A 20,347-nucleotide genomic window follows, 5' to 3' on the forward strand; every position below is an offset into this window, starting at 1 on the left:
GTATTTAAGCCAGAGGATTTGGGAGCATAACCCACAGAAGTAAGAGGTGAAGTGAGGTGAGGCAAGGGAATCTAAGGACTGTGGGGCAGGCCAGGCAGCAGATCTGTCCAAGAGTTAGAATCTGGACTTAAGAGCCAGGCGACAGGCTGAGACTAGAGATGGACAGTCCAGAGCCCTTAGACCCCTTGCTCCTAGCAACCATTTGACTGTGCAACAAGCTTTCTGTGTCAAGAAAGTACCCAGAGTGGAAGGCAGAAGGTGCAGGTAGGATGAATCTGGGCTCATCTCATCTGATAGAGCGGCACCTCTACTTCTTTTCACTTCAAATCTGAAGAGTCAATCCTAGGATGGATACACTGACAAACATATTTCATGTAAAGCCACTGTCCCATTTTCCAGCTGGGCTTGGACAGAGAGACAGTGGGGGAACCAAGGGCAGCATCCTACTCTAGGTCTGTAGTTCCTAATGGCCATCAAGCCCAGGCAGGCCCTGGGCTGGCAGGCAAGAGAGATGGATTTTTTTCCTGGCTCTGAAGTGACTAGTATATGATATTCAGCAGAATTCTAGCCCTTTCTGGAGTCCTGATGCCCCATTTATGCAGCAAGGGGTTGGAGGTAAGCTCAAGGATCTTTCCTACTCTCCAGCCTCTACAGAACTCAACCATGATTGGTCCTCCTTGAATGAGAGAATTCCAGCAGACAAGAGACTCCTCCAAAATGCTGTCCATCAATCACCTCTACCCTGAACTCCCTCCTTCAGCAAACCTATTCTAGCTACAGCCTTACAGTGCTGACAGCAGCAAGCACATCCCCCAAAACACATCCTGCCTCCTTCCCATTACCAGGGGAATTGCTCTCCCAGTAACATGTATTGTTCTGAGGTGCCCCTGCTGCCCCCAGGGCCCTCGAGAGCCAATTAAGGTGAGAAAACTGTTCATGAACTAAAAAGCCATCCTGCTGATAGGGCTCCAGAGCTCCAGCTTCTGCACCTGCTGCACACTCAGCTTGGTCTAGCTCAGCAGCCTGCCCTCCACTTGGAAGACTTGCATCACTGCCCACAACAGACCCCACAATCATTAGACACACTGTTCAGCACCTGAAATAAGGAAACAGCAGTCACCTCACTTGCCAGGCTCCTATAGCTGAGATCTCACCCCCTGCCTCCCACTCTTACTCTAGGCCATTAGAGCCCCTTCAGCTGAGCTTCTCATTAAGATATATCATTTCCCTCTCTGACTCTGAGGTTGTAGCATCTTGCATCAGTTTCCTTTCTTTGGGTCTTCCCAAAGCCCCAAGGTCTGTCCACTGAGGGACAGAGATTGCTCCCCCTTTCAGCATTTGTAGTTTACAAGGGATGTGCTGTCATCCGTCACTAGGAAGCATGGTGGTTATCTGGTGTTCTTAGAGCCCTTTAAGTCTAGCTCTGGAGGCCAGAGAAGACCTGGGATCACCTAATCAATCAGTGCTGGAGTCCAGCTCCAGCTCCAGCTCCAGCTCTGGGGGCCATGGCTTTCAGACCAGGGCTCTGCCCACATCTCAACTGCATCTTCCACACTGAAAAAAGCAAGATACTAAACAAGTAGATCTGGAATTTAGATTTCAGGATCAAGGTCTCCCAGCAATAATTTGTCTTTAAGCACGTATGAGGAGAAGAAATAATGTTCCTTTACTTACATGGGGAAGGAAATATCCAATTAATTGCTTTTCTCCCCTAAAACAACAAATAGAACTGCTTTGAGAATTCTGAAGACAGATCCAGCACATAGTGAATGTCAGTTTCAGGCATGCCAGCTCCTTTCTGAGCTTCCTACATTTATTTAAAATATCATTTGGGAACTCTATGGCTACCTTTCCAGAGAGAATTTGACCTGGCACCATTTTCAATTAGGCTTAAAAGCAAACAGTCCCAAGAAGATACTCTCATTGGCTAAATAAAGCCAATTCCAACATCGAGCTTTCCTCACAGACTCTGCAGCCCAGTCATCCTGCCGCATGGCTAAGCTGCTGTGTTCTCAGCGCACTCAGGCCTTTGAGCTGATCCCTATCACTAGCTTTCGAAGACCCTGCCCAGCTGGTCTCCTCAGAGCCTGAGACCTGTTGCAGACCCAACGCCTAGTGTGATGGAACTGCTGGGGAGACTCTCACTAGTCTGTGGTTGCATTAATTAACAATTTCTACCGGTTGGCTCAGGCCACAGGATTGGTTTTTTCCTCAGATTCTCCATGGAGTCTCTCCATCAGTTGAGTGATTAGAGGTGAGTATGGAATCTCTCCCTGAGCAAAACAGTGCAGTTCACAAGCTTTGAAGCCATGTGAACTTGAATTTGACCTAAACTGACACTAGTTGTTAGACCTTAGAGTTTACATAATCTCAATCCTCGGGTTTTTCAGCCGCGAGCTGCGAATAATACCTCCCTCATAGAGTTGTTCTGTAGTTTAGAAAAGATAAAACAGGCACAAGTACACAGTACAGTGTCTACCAACAACATCAAGCAAGTGCTTGATAAATGTGTTCTGCACCTTGAAACTTGAGGAATAAAAAGGGGCAGTGCCACAGTTAAAAAAGCCTTCCTTCCAGGCAAGAGGAAGGCTTTCACTGATCAAATCATTTTTTCAATAAATAGTCACTGAAGGTCCCATCCTGTGTCAGGTTGTGTGTTGGGCTGTGGGTTTGCAAAGATGAAAGGCACTGTCCAGTTGAATGAGAAGATGTCCACCTCATGTCCCCCAACCCAGTACCAAACCCCACTGCTGGATGCAGGCATGGGGAGGCTCCATTGAGGGATCAGAGGTGAAAACTAGCTACACAGATCCTAAGCCCAGGCCCAGCCCCTCTTCCATTCAGCCTGGCTTTGCCCAGCAACCAGGAGAAATAGATTTATGGAAATGAATCATCCCCATGCATTGGGGCCCCATCTAGCTGGAGGCATTGATGCTAGGGACCTATTTATTCTTCAGCCTCTACCTATCTCCCCTGCCAACCCTCTACCTGCTTCCATATTTTACTTTTGAAAACCCCAGATTGGCAGAAATAGCACAAGCCTTTTAGCAAGTCTGTGTTCCTACTCTGATGTATAAAGTGGCAATGCTTAAAGCTCCTTCCAAAGAACCAGACTCCCAAAGCATGGCTTCTCAAATTGTGGACCAGAAATCTAAGTTCAAGTATTAGGTATTTCACCAGACTTGCAAGAGATAGGTGACAGCTCTGCTTTTCATCAGACAGCTCACTTGCATGTTGTTCTTTTAGTCCTTCAAAAAACATTCAGTGAGAAATCTCCCAGAGGTATTACTCCTTTGCCTGAACGTTAAACAACCTTCTCTTCAAATCCCTACCACACTGTATTATTATCATCTGTTTAGTTATCTACTCTTCAATACAATATGAGTTCCTTAATGGTGAGGGACTTTTCATCTCTGTACCCTAAATGTCATGGGGCCTGGTACACAGAAGCTAATAAATACCAGTGAAGGAGACAGACGTACAAACCAGCAAATACCACATAGCATTTAGTCTTAACATCATCAAGTAGTAGAGGAAGCTTATTCTACTCTTTGCCCATAAATGCATATATGGAAGGTAACAATGGCCAAGTCAAATCATAGGACATACTAAAGAATACAAGATGTCACACCTTCAAGAAACTGCCTCTCTGTTTTCAAATCAAGTTTGTTTGCAGCTAACATATTTTTCCACTTCAGTTTCACAAGTTCTAAATGAGTTTTCACATTTCTTGATTTCTTATTGTATCTAGGTATAGTACAGAATGTTTTCTGTGTATTTTCTCATTTAATCTTCATAACAATCTGATTAAATTAATTACTACTATCAGCATCCCCATTTTATAGGAAAGAAAACTTGCCCAAGTTAGACACTACTAAGTGGTGGCAAATTAGGACTCACAGTCAGATGCCCAGTTATATTGACATCAAAGCTTATGTTTTCATTCTCCATTGCACTTAGAATAACTTGGCAACAAACTCTGTGATTCTAATAATTGTCATTAGTATGAATTTAGTTTTCTGCCTTTAGAGTCAAACAGAGCCTTGAGACATGCATAATTAGTTGCTGTTAAAAATCTTAAGTGACTACAATAGCCAAGAAATGGAAGCAACCTAAGTGTCCATCAGTAGATGAATGGATAAAGAAGATGTGGTACATATACACAATGGAAAATTATTCAGCCATAAGAAGAAAACAAATCCTACCATTTGCAACAACATGGATGGGGCTAGAGGGTATTATGCTCAGTGAAATAAGCCAAGCAGAGAAAGACAAGTACCAAATGATTTCACTCATATGTGGAGTATAAGAACAAAGAAAAAATAGAAGGAACAAAACAGCAGCAGAATCACAGAACCCAAGAATGGACTAACAGTTACCAAAGGGAAAGGGACTGGGGAGGATGGGTGGGAAGGGAGGGATAAGGAGGGGGAAAAAGAAAGGGAGCATTAAGATTAGCATGTATAATGTGGGGGGAGGCACGAGGAGGGATGCGTGACACAGAGAAGAGAAGTAGTGACTACAGCATCTTACTATGCTGATGCACAGTGACTGTAATGGGGTTTGTGGGGGGGACTTGGTAAAGGGGGGAGCCTAGTAAACATAATGTTCCTCATGTAATTGTAGGTTAATGAAACTAAAAAAAAAAATCTTAAGTGACATGAGAGACCTAAACATAAGAGTTGAAACTACAAAACTCTAAGAAGAAAAGTTAGGGGAAAAGCTTCATAGTAATGAACCTGGCAATTATTTCCTATATATAACACCAAAAGCATAGGCAACAAAAGAAAAAAATAGATAAGTTGGACTTCATCAAAATTAAAAACTCTTCTGTGCATTAAAGGACACTACCAACAGAACAAAAAGGCAACCCATGGAATGGAAGAAAATATTTGCAAATCATATATCTGAGAGTATCCAGAATATATGAAGAACTCCTATTACTCAACAACAAAAAACAATCTGATTAAAAAATGAGCAAAATTGAAACCCTATAACATTAAGCAACAATTCCCCATTCCCCACTCCCCACAACCCCTGGCAACCATCAATTCTACTTTTTGTCTCTATAAATTTGACTACTCTAGGTACCTTACATAGGTAGACACACAGAGTATTTGTTTGTGATCGACTTTGCTTGTTTAGCATAATGTTCACAAGGTTCACTTATGGTAAATCATGTGTCAGAATTTCCTTCTTTGTTAAGGCTAAATAATATTCCATTATATGTATATACCACATTTTATCTATTCATCTGTTGATGAACATCTGGGATGCTTCTCCCCCTCTTTTGGCTATTGTGAATAATGCTGCTATAAAAATGAGTGTACACATATGTCTTCAAGTCCTCTGCTTTAATTCTTTTGGATATATCCAAAGTGGAATTTTAGTATTTTTGAGCAACTACCGTACTGTTTTTCTATAGATGCTGCACTGTCTTATATCCCCACCAATAGTGCACAAGGATTCCAATTTCTCCACATCCTCACCAACACTTGCTTTTTCTGTTCTTTATTTTTTTCATAGTAGTCATCCTAATGGGTGTGAGGTGGTATCTCATCATGGTTTTGATTTGTATTTCCCTAAAAATTAGTGATATTGAGCATCTTTTCATGTGCTTATTGGCCATCTGTATAGCTTGTTCTGAGAAAGGTCTATGTAAGCCCCTTGCCCATTTTTAAATTGGGTTGTTTTTTTACTGCTAAGTTGTAGGAGTCCTTTACATATTTGGATATTAACCCAACAGTGCTGGAACTTTTAAGACATATTTAAGAGTCACCATATTTATAAATTTAACTTATTGGATTTCCAAGAGTTCTTTAAGTAATTACAAATGGTTATTTACTAGACAATTGAATTACTTTAAAAAAAATAAAATACATTTAATTTGTAAAAGCAAATATTAATATTAACTAAGTTTGTAAATATATTCAAATATTAATGAAAGGCCCTTTAAAAGTGATTGTTAAAATTTGCTATATTTATAATTAGAATAAGATTCGTAAGTTAAAATCAAAAGCCAAAGGAAGAAACGAGTTATAAGTTTAAAAATCAGTATTAATTTAAAAAATCAAAGTAGATCGTATATTTTCTGTGCTCCAAACTTTCAACAGAGATGACTCAGAGAGATTAGGTAGCTTACCCAATGGTTTAGAGGGCTCAAAATTTAGATCAAAAGACAATGCAATGCTATAATGCCTCAAAGACAGCATAGACTGCTGCTACAAATCACTTGGACCATAATTCAGACAACAAGAAGAACAAAAAGATAATCTTTCTAAATGCTGTCAACTTATTTGACCTTCTCATCCTACATTCAACAGATACTCACTACACCTGTTACATGCACTGTGCTAGAATACTGAAATGAAGGGACCTGGTTCCTGTCTCCAAAGACTTCACAGTTCCTAGGAAATTGCTTCCTAGGAAACCTGACATTCAGGAGCAGGACACAAGCTCCTACCTGCTGAGCAACAGCTTAAATAGTGAATGGTTCACTACTCAGTATGAATCTGTTCAAAATCTGTTCCTGACCAACCCTAGAATCCCAGCTGTTCTCCCTCTGCCTGAGAGGTTTAGTGAGCTGGGATGTGTCCTCCCATGAGGGGAGCTGGCCAAACCTTGAATCAAAACCTTCCCAGGTTCCTCAAGTTTGCCAGCAACTGAAGGAAATCCCAGATACAAAAAGTCCCAGCTTACAAAACATGTATTAGGCATCAAGAGGATTTGCTTTGTCTCAGAGATTCCCCCTGAGAATTGCTTTCAGCAACGAGTGTCCCTTCAGCATTTAAATTCTGATTCTTTCTACACCTAAAACTCAGTTCCTATGAAACAGGAAGAGACCTGTTACACAGAAGGAGGTGAACCTGTGGTACTTTTGTACTTACCATCTGGGACAGTCCCATGAGCATGAGTGTTGGCGACCTGTCCCCGATCCTGGACCAAGCCCCGCAGGCAATTCTTATAGAGCAAATGCTGGCAGGGTAGGAACCAGGCACCCACATCTTGCAGGTCACTCCCATGGCGTCCATCTGTCCACTCCTGTGTTTCTGGTGAACTAGTGGCAGCCCCATGAAGCTCACAGCCATTTCCCTGCCCACACCAGTGCCGGGAATCGGGACTTTTCCATTGGTATCCTCAAGCATGAAGCAGCGCGTACAGGGAGCAAGCTCCACTCCCTGTAAGTGAAACACAAAGCAGAGTGGATTATCTCTTTTGGGAGAGGGACGTTCCTGGACAGGCCAGAGAGGACTCAGAGACCAAGGACTCAGATGTCCAGGCCATGCTTCTCCCCAAACTGGAGGCTCACAGCCAGCAGCAGGGCTCAGGCTCCTACTCTCACTTGGGCCCAAAGAGAAACCCCAGCATCTCTGCTGGAGAAAACAAAGCCTTGGAGGGTTTTGCTACATTGTGTCCCAGGTCTCTCTATTAGTGGACAAGCTTGAGACAAGATTTTATTTTGGAGAAGAGAAAGAAATGTATTAAATACCAAATTTATGCCAGGTGCTTTAAATACTGTATCACAATCCTCACAACTACCGTTGGAATTAGAGATTATGATACTTTTTTTTTGTTGTTGTTGTTTAGGAACCCTGGCTGCTCTAGATACTGTTCTTACCTTCAAAGCCTGGACCTGCACTTGAATTTCCCTGGGAAGTTTATGATATACTGAGTGAACCTAATTATGATACTTTTATAATTAAAACCATGAGGGACAGGCTAGGAAACGGAGGCTCAGAAAGGTCAAGTAACTGCACAGACAGATGGTGAATGGCAAAGTGCAAATTCAAATTCAAATCCAGGTGAGTCTGGTTTCAGACTTCACACCCTTCACTACTGAAATGTTTCTCAAGCTGAGGTCCACACATGTATTTTCATGAGTTCTCTCCAATAATTTTTTTAAATTGTTTCATTTAGATGACTTTTTTAAAGTATAAATACTCTGAATCATCTACATATCCACCACAATGAGATTTTAGGGGCCGTGTTAAGAGTTTAGGATCTAGTTCACTCCAAGCAGTATTACTTTATCCAGGCCAAAGAGAAGAGAAAAGGGCAGACTTACTACATAAATGATGCATTCATGCCATATGAATTCTAAATGATACTGCAGCACATAATGATAAATGTTCCACAGTATATGGAATAGAAAAAAGAGATGGGGAAATTAGGCCTTCTTCATTGTGGTATAAGTTTGCCCAACAACCACAACAGGGAGAACCATATTTAAATTGTGGTGGTAACTTAATTAGGCAACACATTGGTTTTTTATAATTTGTAAACTGTATTTGGTTTTATAATTCCACAAGAAAAAAGAAGTGTACTGTAGGGAAGCCCCCCGCCCCACCACTTTCCCTAGTGTTCTATGAGGACAGCTGTCTGCTGCTTAACCTCAAATATGTCTGGCCTTGTATAGAGCCAGATATGTCAGGCCTTGAGAAACCTGAAAACACAGTGTGCTGTAATCATGAGTAAGGAGCTAGATAAGAGCCTTGCAGGCCAGACACCTGGCCATGAAGACCACATGCATGCGTGTCTTCAATATTTATTCAACCATGAATTAGCACTGTAGCAGTATAAGAAGTACAGCTTTATACAGAATAAAGTGGCTTCTTTTGAGCACCCTCCATAACGACTCCTGCCACCTTCTTTGCTCTTTGCAAAGAAGAGTTTTGGTTTTGGTTGCCCCAAAACCTCAATGGCAACCCCCAGAATATGACATGTACCTAGTTCTATATTATTACTTATTTAAGAAACCATATAGAAAGATGACAACATGAGAAGTGAGAGAGAAACCTCCTCCCCAAAAACACATATAATATGAAAATACAGCAAATACAACTGAATCCTGAAAGAGCGATGAGAAACAAGACTGCGGCAGGCTGCCTACATCTGGGGAAAAGAGAAGACCTCATGGAAAAGGGTAAAGTAGAAAAGCTGCAATCCAGCGGGACCCAAGCCCTCCCCCCACTCCACCTCTTTGGCGGGAAGAAGAGAAACAGAGTGGGGTGGGGGTAGAAGCCTAGGACTGCTGAACACCCAGCCCTGGAGATCTGCTCTGGGAGCATGAACCCATATTCCATGGTGCTCTGGAGATTAGTGGGGTTGGAAAGCAAAGATAGGAAGAATACTCAGACAGACTGAGATTCCAGCTGCTTGTGGAGAACAGGTACCCACACCCAGTCGATCTGGGATGAAAGAAAGCTAGGTGCTTTGAAAGACTTCTCAACAGTGAGAGGGCTACTAAAAGGGCAAGGATTACATAGAGCTTGCTGCTCAGGAGAAAGGACAGGTGGACAAAATCGTCCTGGCACACTTGGCCCAGCAGGTTGCAAAATCTCAGGAGCTTCAGGTACTCCATCCCCCTGGCTGGCAATGCATGCTGAGGCCCCCCACTGTGATATGCAGCCTGCTGCTCCTTCCACCAAGCCAGCACTGGTTCACAGACCTGCTGTCCCCATCACTGCACCACACCAGCCAGAGGGCGGCTCTGCCTAGGGTACCTACACAGGCATAACACAGAGGCTCCCTCCTGTGCGCTCAGCCCACTGGCCCTGGCAGTGGAGGCAGGCACTGCCGCTAGGAAGCAGGAAAGAGCTCTTTCCTCCCTGGCAGGCACTGGTGTGGTCACCTGCAACCTCAGCTCCAGGGGCTGAGCAGCACCAAAGAATAGAGCTTCTGGGCACTAGAGGGCTATGTCTACATCAGGTTATTTTTACAAATATGAAACATCAAAAGAACCTGGTACAATCCCAAATCCCACAAACACCAGAAAGAGGGCCAGGTGAAACTGAACTCACCGATCTTCCTGAAAAAGATTTCAAAATAAAAATAAAAAACATGTTCATAGAGCTACAGAAAAATATTCAAGACTTCAGGGAGGAATTCAAGAATGAGATACAAACTTTAAAAAATACAATATCTGAAATGAAACATACAATGGAGGGATTTTAAAGTAGATTAGAAGAAGTAGAGGAACTTAAATAAAATAGAAATTAGAGAACAGTAATAAAAAGAAGCTGAGGCACAGAGAGAAAAAAGGATCTCTAGGAATGAAAGAACATTAAGAGAACTGTGTGACAAATCCAATGGAATGATATTCGCATTATAGGGGTACCAGAAGAAGAAGAGAGAGAAAAAGGGATAGAAAGTGCCTTTGAGGAGGTAATTGCTGAAAAGTTCCCCAATCTGGGGAAGGAGATAGTCTCTTAGGCCATAGAGGTGCACAGATCTCCCAACACAAGGGACCCAAGGAAGACAAAACCAAGACATAAAATAAATAAAATGTCAAAGATCGAGGACAAAGACAGAGTATTAAAAGCAGCCAAAGAGATAAAAAAGATCACCTACCAAGGAAAATCCATCAGGCTATCATCAGACTGATTCTGCTGAGAAGCAGAAACCTTACAGGCCAGAAGGGAGTGGCATGATATATTTAATGCAATGAAGCAGAAGGGCCTTGAACCAAGAATACTCTACCTGGCAAGATTATCATTTAAATTTGAAGGAGGGATTAAGCAATTTCCCAATAAGCAAAAGTTGAGAGAATTTACCTCCACAAACCATCTCTACACTGTATTTTGGAGGAACTGCTATAGATGGAGTGCTCCTAAGGCTAAATAGTTGTAACCAGAGAAATTAAAACCACAATAAGGGAAGTAGACCAATTAATTACTAAGAAACACAAAATTAAATCAACTACACCCAAAGTCAGTCAAGAGATACACAAAGAGTACAGAATATGATGCCTAACATTAAAGAATGGAGGAGGAAGAAAAATGAGGAAAAAAGAGAACCTTTAGATTGTGTTTGTAATATTGTGCTAAGTGAGTTAAGTTAGACTGTTAGATAGTAAAGAAGCTACCCTAGAACCTTTGGTAATTATGAATCTAAAGCCTGCAATGGAAATAAGTACATATATTATCAATAATCATCTGAAATGTAAATGGTCTGTATGCACCAATCAAAAGACAGAGAGACACTGAATGGATAAAAAAACAAGACCTGTCTATATGCTGCCTACATGAGACTCACTTCAAACTCAAAGACATACAAAGACTAAAAGTGAAGGAATGGAAAAAGATATTTAATGCAAACAACAGGGAGAAAAAAGCAGGTGTTGCAGTACTTGTATTAGACAAAATAGACTTCAAAACAAAGAAAGTAGCAAGAGACAAAGAAGAACATTATATAATGATAAAGGGGTCAGTTGAACAAGAGGATATAACCATTATAAATATCAAGGCACTCAACATAGGAGCACCTACATATGTGAAACAAATACTAACTAACAGAATTAAAAGAGGAAATAGAAGGCAATGCATTCATTTTAGGGGACCTCAACACACCACTCATTCCAAAAGACAGATCAACCAGACATAAAATAACTAAGGAGACAGACACTGAACAACACATTAGAACAGAGGGGCCTAAAAGAGATCTACAGAACACTCCACCAAAAAGCAGCAGGATACATATTCTTCTCAAGTGCACATGGAACATTTTTCCAGAATAGATCATATACTAGGCCACAAAAAGAGCCTCAGTAAATTCAGAAGGATTGAAATTGTACCAACCAGCTTCTCAGACCACAAAGGCATGAAGCTAGAAATAAATTATGCAAAGAAAACAAAAAAGCCCACAAACACATGTAGGCTTAACAACATGCTCCTAAATAATCAATGGCTCATTGACAAAATAAAAACAGAGATCAAGCAATGTATGGAAACAAATGAAAACAATAATTCAATACTGCAAAATTTGTGGGAAGCAGCAAAGTCATGCTAAGAAGGAAGTATACAGCAATACAGGCTTACCTAAAGAAAGAGGAACAATCCCAAACGAATAGTCTAAACTCATATAATTAATGAAACTAGAAAAAGAACAACAAATGAGGCCCAAAGTCAGTAGAAGGAGGGACATAATAAAGATCAAAGCAGAAATAAATAAAATTGAGATGAATAAAACAATAGAAAGAACCAATGAAACCAGGAGCAGGTTGTTTGAGAAAATAAACAAAATAGATAAACTAGCCAGACTTAGCAAGAAAAAGAGAGTCTACACACATAAACAAAATCAGAAATGAGAAAGAAAAAATCATTACAGACACCACAGAAATATAAAAAATTATTAGAGAATACTATGAAAATTTTTGTGCTAAAAATTTGGATAACCTAGAAGAAATGGACAACTTTCTAGAAAAATACAACCTTCCAAGACTGACCCAGCAAGAAAGATAAAATCTGAACAGACCAATTACCAGCAATGAAATTGAACTGGTAATCAAAATACTACCTAAAAACAAAATTCCTGGACCAGATGGGTTCACCACTGAATTTTATCAAACATTTAGAGAAGATGTAATATCCACTCTCATTAAAGTTTTCCAAAAGCTAGAGGAGGGAATACTTCCAAACTAATTCTATGAGGCCAGCATCACTCTAATACCAAAACCAGATGAATATACCACAAAAAAAGAAAATTACAGACCAATATCCCTGATGAACACAGATGCAAAAATACTCAACGAAATACTAGCAAACTGAATTCAAAAATACATAAAAAAGATCATCCATCATTACCAAATGGGATTTATTCCAGGGATGCAAGGGTGGTGCAATATTTAAAAATCCATCAACATATACCACATCAACAAAAGGAAGGACAAAAATCACATGATGACCCCCATAGATGCTGAAAAGGCATTCAATAAAATTCAACATCCATTCGTGACAAAAACTCTCAACAAAATGGATAGAGAGGGCAAGTACCTCAACATAATAAAGGTCACATATGACAAACCAACAGCCAACATCATACTTAACAGAGAAAAGCTAAAAGCTTTTCCTTTAAGATTGGGAACAAGACAAGGATGCCCACTCTCCTCACTTCTATTCAACATAGTACTGGAGGTCCTTGCCATAACAATCAAACAACACAAAGAAATAAAAGGCATCCAGATTGGTAAGGAAGAAGTTAAACTGTCACTATTTGCAGATGACATGATATTGCACATATAAAACCCTAAAGAATCCACCCCAAAACTACTAGAACTAATAACTGATCTCAGCAAAGTTGCAGAATACAAAATTAACACACAGAAATCTGTTGCTTTCCTATATACTACTGATGAACTGGCAGAAAGAGCAATCAGAAAAATACTTTCATTTACAATTGCATCAAAGGGAATAAAACACCTAGGAATAAACCTAACCACGGAGGTGAAAGACCTATACCCTGAAAACTGCAAGACACTCATGAGAGAAATTAAAGAAGACACCAGTAAATGGAAATACATCCTGTGCTCATGGATAGGAAGAATTAATATTGTCAAAATGGCCAACCTGCCTAAAGTAATCTACAGATTCAATGCAATCCCTATCAAAATACGAACAGCATTCTTCAATGAACTAGAGCAAATGGTTGTAAAATTCATATGGAACCACAAAAGACCTGAAAGAGCCAAAGCAATCCTGAGAAGGAAAAATAAAGCTGGGGGGATTATGCTCCCCAACTTCAAGCTCTATCACAAAGCCACAGTAATCAAGGCAATTTGGTCCTGACACAAGAAGAGACCCATAGTTCAATGGAACAGAATAGAGAGCCCAGATATAAACCCAAGCATATATGGCCAATTAATATATAATAAAGGAGTCATGGATATACAATGTGGAAATGACAGCCTCTTCAACAATTTGTGATGGCAAAACTGGACAGCTACATGTAAGTGAATGAAACTGGATTATTGTCTAACTCCATACACAGAAGTAAATTCAAAATGGATCAAAGACCTGAATGTAAGTCATGAAACCATAAAGCTCTTAGAAGTAAACACAGGCAAAAATCTCTTGAATATAAATATGAGCAACTTTTCTCTGAACACATCTCTTCGGGCAAGGGAAACAATAGCAAATGAACAAATGGGTCTATATCAAACTATAAAGCTTCTGTACAGCAAAGGACACCATCAACAGAACAAAAAGGCATTCTACAGTATGGGGAATAAATTCCTAAGCGACATATCCAACAAGGGGTTAACATCCAAAATATATAAAGAACTCACACTCCTTAACACCCAAAAAGTAAATAACCCAATTAAAAAATGGGTGGAGGATATGAACAGACACTTTTTCAAAGAAGAAATTCACATGGTCAACAGGCACATGAGAAGATGCTCCACATCACTAATTATCAAGGAAATGCAAATTAAAATCACAATGAAATTATCATCTCACACCAGTTAGAATGGCCAACATCAAAAAGACAAGCAACAACAAATTTTGGTGAGGATGTGGAAAAGGGGGACCCTCCTACATGGTTGGTGGGAATGTAGATTAGTTCAACCATTGTGGAAAGCAATATGGAGGTTCTTCATAAAACTGAACATAGAAATACCATTTGACCCGAGAATTCCACTCCTAGGAATTTACCCAAAGGAAGCAAGATCTCAGATTCAAAAAGACATATGCATCCCTATGTTTATTGCAGCACTATTTACAATAGGCAAGACATAGAAGCAACCTAAGTGTCCATCAGTAGATGAATGGATAAAGAAGTTGTGGTACATATACACAATGGAATATTATTCAGCCATAAGAAGAAAACAAATTGTACCATTTGCAACAACATGGATGGAACTAGAGGGTATTGTGTTCAGTGAAATAAGCCAGGCAGAGAAAGACAAGTACCAAGTGATTTCACTCATTTGTGGAGTATAACTACAAAGCAAAACTGAAGGAACAAAACAGCAGCAGATTCACAGACTCCAAGGGACTAGCAGTTACCAAAGGGGAGGGGCTGGTGAGGGTGGATGGGGAGGGAGAGAGAAGGGGAATTGAGGGACACTATGATTGGCACACATGGTGTGGGGCGGGTCATGGGGAAGACAGTGTAGCACAGAGAAGACAAGTAGTGACTGTGGCATCTTGCTATGCTGATGGACAGTGACTGTGGTCATGGGGGACTTGATAATATGGCTACTGTAGTGACCACAATGATGCTCATGTGAAACATTATATATCAATGATACCTTAATGGATAAAAAGAAACAAAATTAAAAAAATTTAATTCAAATCTGGAGGTCTGTAATTATGCAAATTTGAGAGCACCTCAACTTCATTGTGTTTGGTAGCCCAGCCCATTAAGAATAAAGGTGATGGGGCTGCAAGAGGCCAGGCTTCTTGAGGGCCCAGCAGGATGCCTCTAAATGAAGTAATGGATGGACTTTCACCTGGAATTCATTCTGGGGCTCCAAAGGGCAGTTATTTTCCAGAGAGCAGCCATAAGAGCTGTGGTGGAGGTGAGGGCACTCACTCTTAGAAAGTTTAAGTGTAGGTGAGTTTATTTCATTAGTCTTGAACAATATCAAACTTTTTTATCTTGAATCCCTTACTTTCTTTTATTATTCAGTTCCCCAAACAAATTGTGTGTGGATTGTATCTATTGCTATTTACCTACTATAGATTTAAACTGAGATAATTTAAAAATACTGATTCATTAAAAAACAATGAACCTGTTACATGTCAACATGAATAATATACCTTTTGGGAAAAACTATTTATTTTTAATAGAAGTATCATTGATATACAATCTTATATTGGTTTCAAGTATACAACACAATGGTTCAACAGTTACCCATATTATTAAACACTTACCCAACTAATACAGTTACTGTCAAAATAGGAAGATGTTATAGAATCACTGGCTTTATTGTCCATGTTGTACTACCATCTCTGTGACCAACTTATGATTGAGAATTTTTGTGCCCTTTTATCCCCATCACCCTCCCCATCCACTTACCCCAACCCCTCCCCCATGGAAACCACCAGTCACTTCTCAGCATGTATGAGTCTACTACTGTTTTGCTCATTTTGTTTTGTTTTTATACTCCACAAATAAGTGAAATCATATGGTATTTGTCTTTCTCCACCTGGCTTATTTCACTTAGCATAAGACCCTCTGGGTCCATCCATATTATTGCAAATGGCAGGATTTCTTTCTTTTTATGGGTGAATAATATTCCATTGTGTCTATGTACCACATCTTCTTTATCCATTCATTTACTGACAGACACTTTGGTTACTTCCATGGGAAAAGCTATTTTCAAAAACTAAATTTGGTGAGAGCAGTGATGTTCTTTTTCCTTTTTGCAAACCTTATTAATGTCTGCCATAATAGAAGAGAGCTGGATTCCCATAATACCTGCTTCTGCAATCTGTTACATGATGTTTTGTATATGAAGAAAATTCAGCTTCACACAGCTATATAGTTGGAAAAGCTATTAGTATTTTAATAGCTTTATCAGATAATTGTGGATATTCTTTGATATCATACCAAAATTCAATAAGTGGTAGTTTTTTAAAGGTTAATTGTAATATGGAATCTGAAACCACATCAATGAACTTTTTTTCTCTGTTGCATTAAAATCCACTGGTCTGTCTTGCACTTGGAACTGCTCTTTTACCCAGGCATAATTTTATAACACCAAGCATCAGTCATTTGGAAATACTAGCTCAGTGACTTGCGAAGTTGCTCCAACGATTGACACATTTAATTATACAAAAAATCACAGCCTTTAGTATCACCTCAAATCTCATCAGAAGATTATTTAACTATTAGAAAGCTGTCAAACTCATGGAGAGAGCTATAAGTTTACTGGAATTCTAATTTTTGCTCAAAAACTTGAATTTTATCAGTGACAACAAGTGCTGTCAGTTGTTTTCCTTGAAGTGACAGTCACTTCATTTTGAGAAAATATCTGCCCAATTTCCCAGCCTGAATAACCAGTGTGTCTACCAGTTGTTCTTTCAAGTAAAACTGGTGTTCTATCAAAAAAAGCTAGTTCAACTTGCAACTCAAGTAGCACCAGTGCAATTGCTCGCTTTGATAAGTAGCAGAAATGCTTTATGCAGACCTCTGGTTCCTTCATACATGATATTTAAAAGACATGCATTCAAGAATTGGGACTTAATAAATATTTACTGCTTCATCATGGACATTCTTAAGTGAAACTCATTTTTTCCTTCTCTTCTCTTTTACTGTAAATGCCTGGCAGTGAAGAATACATTGACTAGTACCGGCAGTTTTGCACACCATTTTTGGCTTTCACTTTGGTACCATCAAAGCAAATGTCAAAAGTGAGAAGGGCAAATAGTATTATTATGAAAATTGTTTTGACCTATGGATCTCCTGAAAAGGCCTCAGGGACACCCCCTCTGCCCCCATAGGTCTATAGACCACACTTTGAGAACTACTGCATTAGACTATGAATAACGATCCTGGAAATTCAGGAAACTGTCTGACTTTCCAAGAGCTGTGGGCGCTATACAGGGTGAGAATATAATGAAATAAGTATTTCACTTCTTTCCTAGAAGAGCAATTGAACTAATTCTATGAGGGCAAGGGTTAAATTAAAGGCACAGCCAAGCAATAAGTCTCTGATGGAGGATAAGGGACTAAGACCAGATGACTTTTTCTATCTCTTTCCTTCAATGCTTTTCACCATAATTTAGCTCTTCCCCCTCCTTCTGATCTATCCTGACCTGGGAAAGTGGAGGTGATAAAGTTTGGCAGAATGTATCTAAGCCAGGGGTAGCAAATTCAACTGCCTACAGGGGCCATGCATAAAGATAGTGAAGTGCTCCAACTGAAGGAATGTGGGTCCAGTGTTGCCAAATCTTAGTTCTTCAGAACACCAGAAATCTAGATTTTTATTTAAATTTTAGAATGTTGGCAACTAAATAAATTAAAAACATAAGAAACAGCATGAATCAAACAAAATATACCAACAGTCAGCTTGTGACCTCTAAGTCACAGAGAAACCTGGACTAAATGAAACATCAAGTGAAAGTTTGGAAGGACAGGAAACCTCACGTATATTACTTTGCTCAGAAAACACCTGCTTTTAATATCCCACAACCAGATCTGAGAGAAGGGAAAATATTTACTGGATTTCTCTAACCTTTCCAAGGAATGACAGAGTAAGTCATTCCTTGCCACACTGGGAGTAAGAATTTCAAAGATTGTTTACTTGAATGGTACCTAACAAATTATCATCAAAACAGTATTCATTTTTGGGAAAAAATGGGAGAAACTCTAGGTAATGAGAGAGTACCCACTCTATGCTGGACTATGTTGAATATGATATATTTTTTATTTGTTTACTTATTTACTGTCTGTTTCAGACACAGTCCTAGGGCAGGACTTTACTTTGTACAGCATTGTACCTGCCCTCCACTGCCTAACATGCAATAACTATTTCTAAAATGAAAGAATGAATCTCAGTATTTTTCATTATACAGACAAGAAAACTAAGAATCAAAGAGAATGTGCTATTTTTTCAATATCATTCAGCTAGTAAAAATAAAGGTAGGAAATGAACCAAGCTTCTGTCTTCTTTCCACTAATTTTATTATCTGAAAATAAATTAACCCAAATATTTAAGCCTGTCTTTTTGTGCTATTGGAAAGAAGTGCCCTCAATGATCCTTGAATTCCTCTTTTCACATCTTACCCTTCTGAGTTTAATGGCAGCAGGATTTCCATCCAAGCTTTCAACAAAGCTTCTAGGAATGCATTTGCCATGTAGTACAATGAAATTTTTAAAAATCTATCCAACCCTAGAAAGGAAAGACTACTAGAAATTCCTAATCATTTAATTAGATTATTTTTACTTTGTGCTGAAGAAAACCCTGTGGACCTATTGATTTTCTCTAAGTGCCATATTGCTATATAATCAATAAAACTGATAAAAGCAGGGAAAAAAAGAAACAACAACAATAATCCCTGAGCCTGGTGCAGTTGATATTGGAAACCATATGTGCTGCTGATGCATAAATTCGTATGAACCATTTGGAAAAAAAAATAGCAACATAAAATGAGTCATAAAAATGTTCATACTCTATAATACAGCAATCTCACTTCTGGGAATTTATCCTAGACAAGCTATTCAACAGATGAAAAAAACTACATATACACAAATGTTCATTGTATCATTGTCTCTAATAGCAAATAACACAAGAACAATAAAAAGATGAAAACAAAATACATGAGAAAATGGCTTAGTAAATTATAGCATCTACTGAAGATAAATTACTTTTCAGCTGTTAAAAATAATAGTCATGAAGACTAATACAGAAAAATGTCATGGTGTTGAATGAAAAACAGAATACAAAAGGATTTGTATATGATGGTATCAGCTTTGTTGATAGTTATGTCTCCAAGTAGACAAGAGCTGAAAGGTAATATTCAGACATGATAACAGCATTGTAGGGTGTTATGATTTGAGAGTTTATAGTTACATTTTTCCAAAAGTTTTCTTTAATATTTTACTATCTTTTCTATTACATAATTTCTGAAATAAATTTGGATTTCTGGGTTTTTCTCAAACTTAGAAAAGAACAGAAGTCATGGCTCTTCCCATCTTAAATTAATAATTCTCTACTTGAAAAAAGGAAAACAACATATTTCCAAATGTCCAAATCTAAAGTGGAGAGCAGGAAAATAAGGCTGGACCTATCTATGCTGTTAGTGCCATCAGAAGGACTGCTGGTAAACTCAGGAAGCCAGAGGAGAGGAGAAGAGACAGGAACCACCAGGGCCCTCTGCAAGGTGGCAGAATGTTCACAAGGCTACCTGGAGAAAGGAATGGGGTACCAAGAAAGGTCAGCACCACATTTACCTGCCTCACCATTCTGCTGTGTGGCATCATCTCCCTCTGTTCATTTCACAGGTATTTTCTGAGGCCCTGACTCTTTGGGGGATGCCCAGATATCTGAGATGTCACAAAGCCCTGCTCTACTTCAAAAGAGATTATCATAGAGAAGGAGGCCTCTCAGAGGTCATGTCCAGGGTCGTGCCCCAAGTACTTGGTGGGGAAGGACAAACCACCTAATGCTTATTGCCTGGTTGCTACTCAACTTTGCTAATCCACAACTCAGTTTTGCTCTCTCAGAGCTGGTCAACCTAGGGATACTGACTCACAATGACAAACCCCACATGAGCCTTATGTTAAAGTTACATGATTGCCTTGGGAAGGGGAGGGAGCCTGCTAGAAAACCAAAGCCAGACAAGGACCCAGGTCACTCACTCTATCCTAGAGAACAAAACCACCAGTGAAAAAGAATGTTAAGTGAGCACAGAGCCTAACATGGTGTGTTGGTCTACTCAGGGAGGCCTTCCATTCAGGCGGATGGCCTGATGGATAGGATGCAGCTCTTACATGAGCAAAGAATGTGGCAAAAACATTCAGAAACAGTGTCCCAGCACCCAGAATGCTACCTCCACTCCCTGGACAGTCTCGGTCCTTGCTCCAGACCCTATTTACAGGCACCTGATAGTTACCTTTCATT

This window comes from Manis pentadactyla, chromosome 9 (genome assembly GCF_030020395.1).
Source record: "Manis pentadactyla isolate mManPen7 chromosome 9, mManPen7.hap1, whole genome shotgun sequence".
NCBI classification, from domain to species: Eukaryota; Metazoa; Chordata; class Mammalia; order Pholidota; family Manidae; genus Manis; species Manis pentadactyla.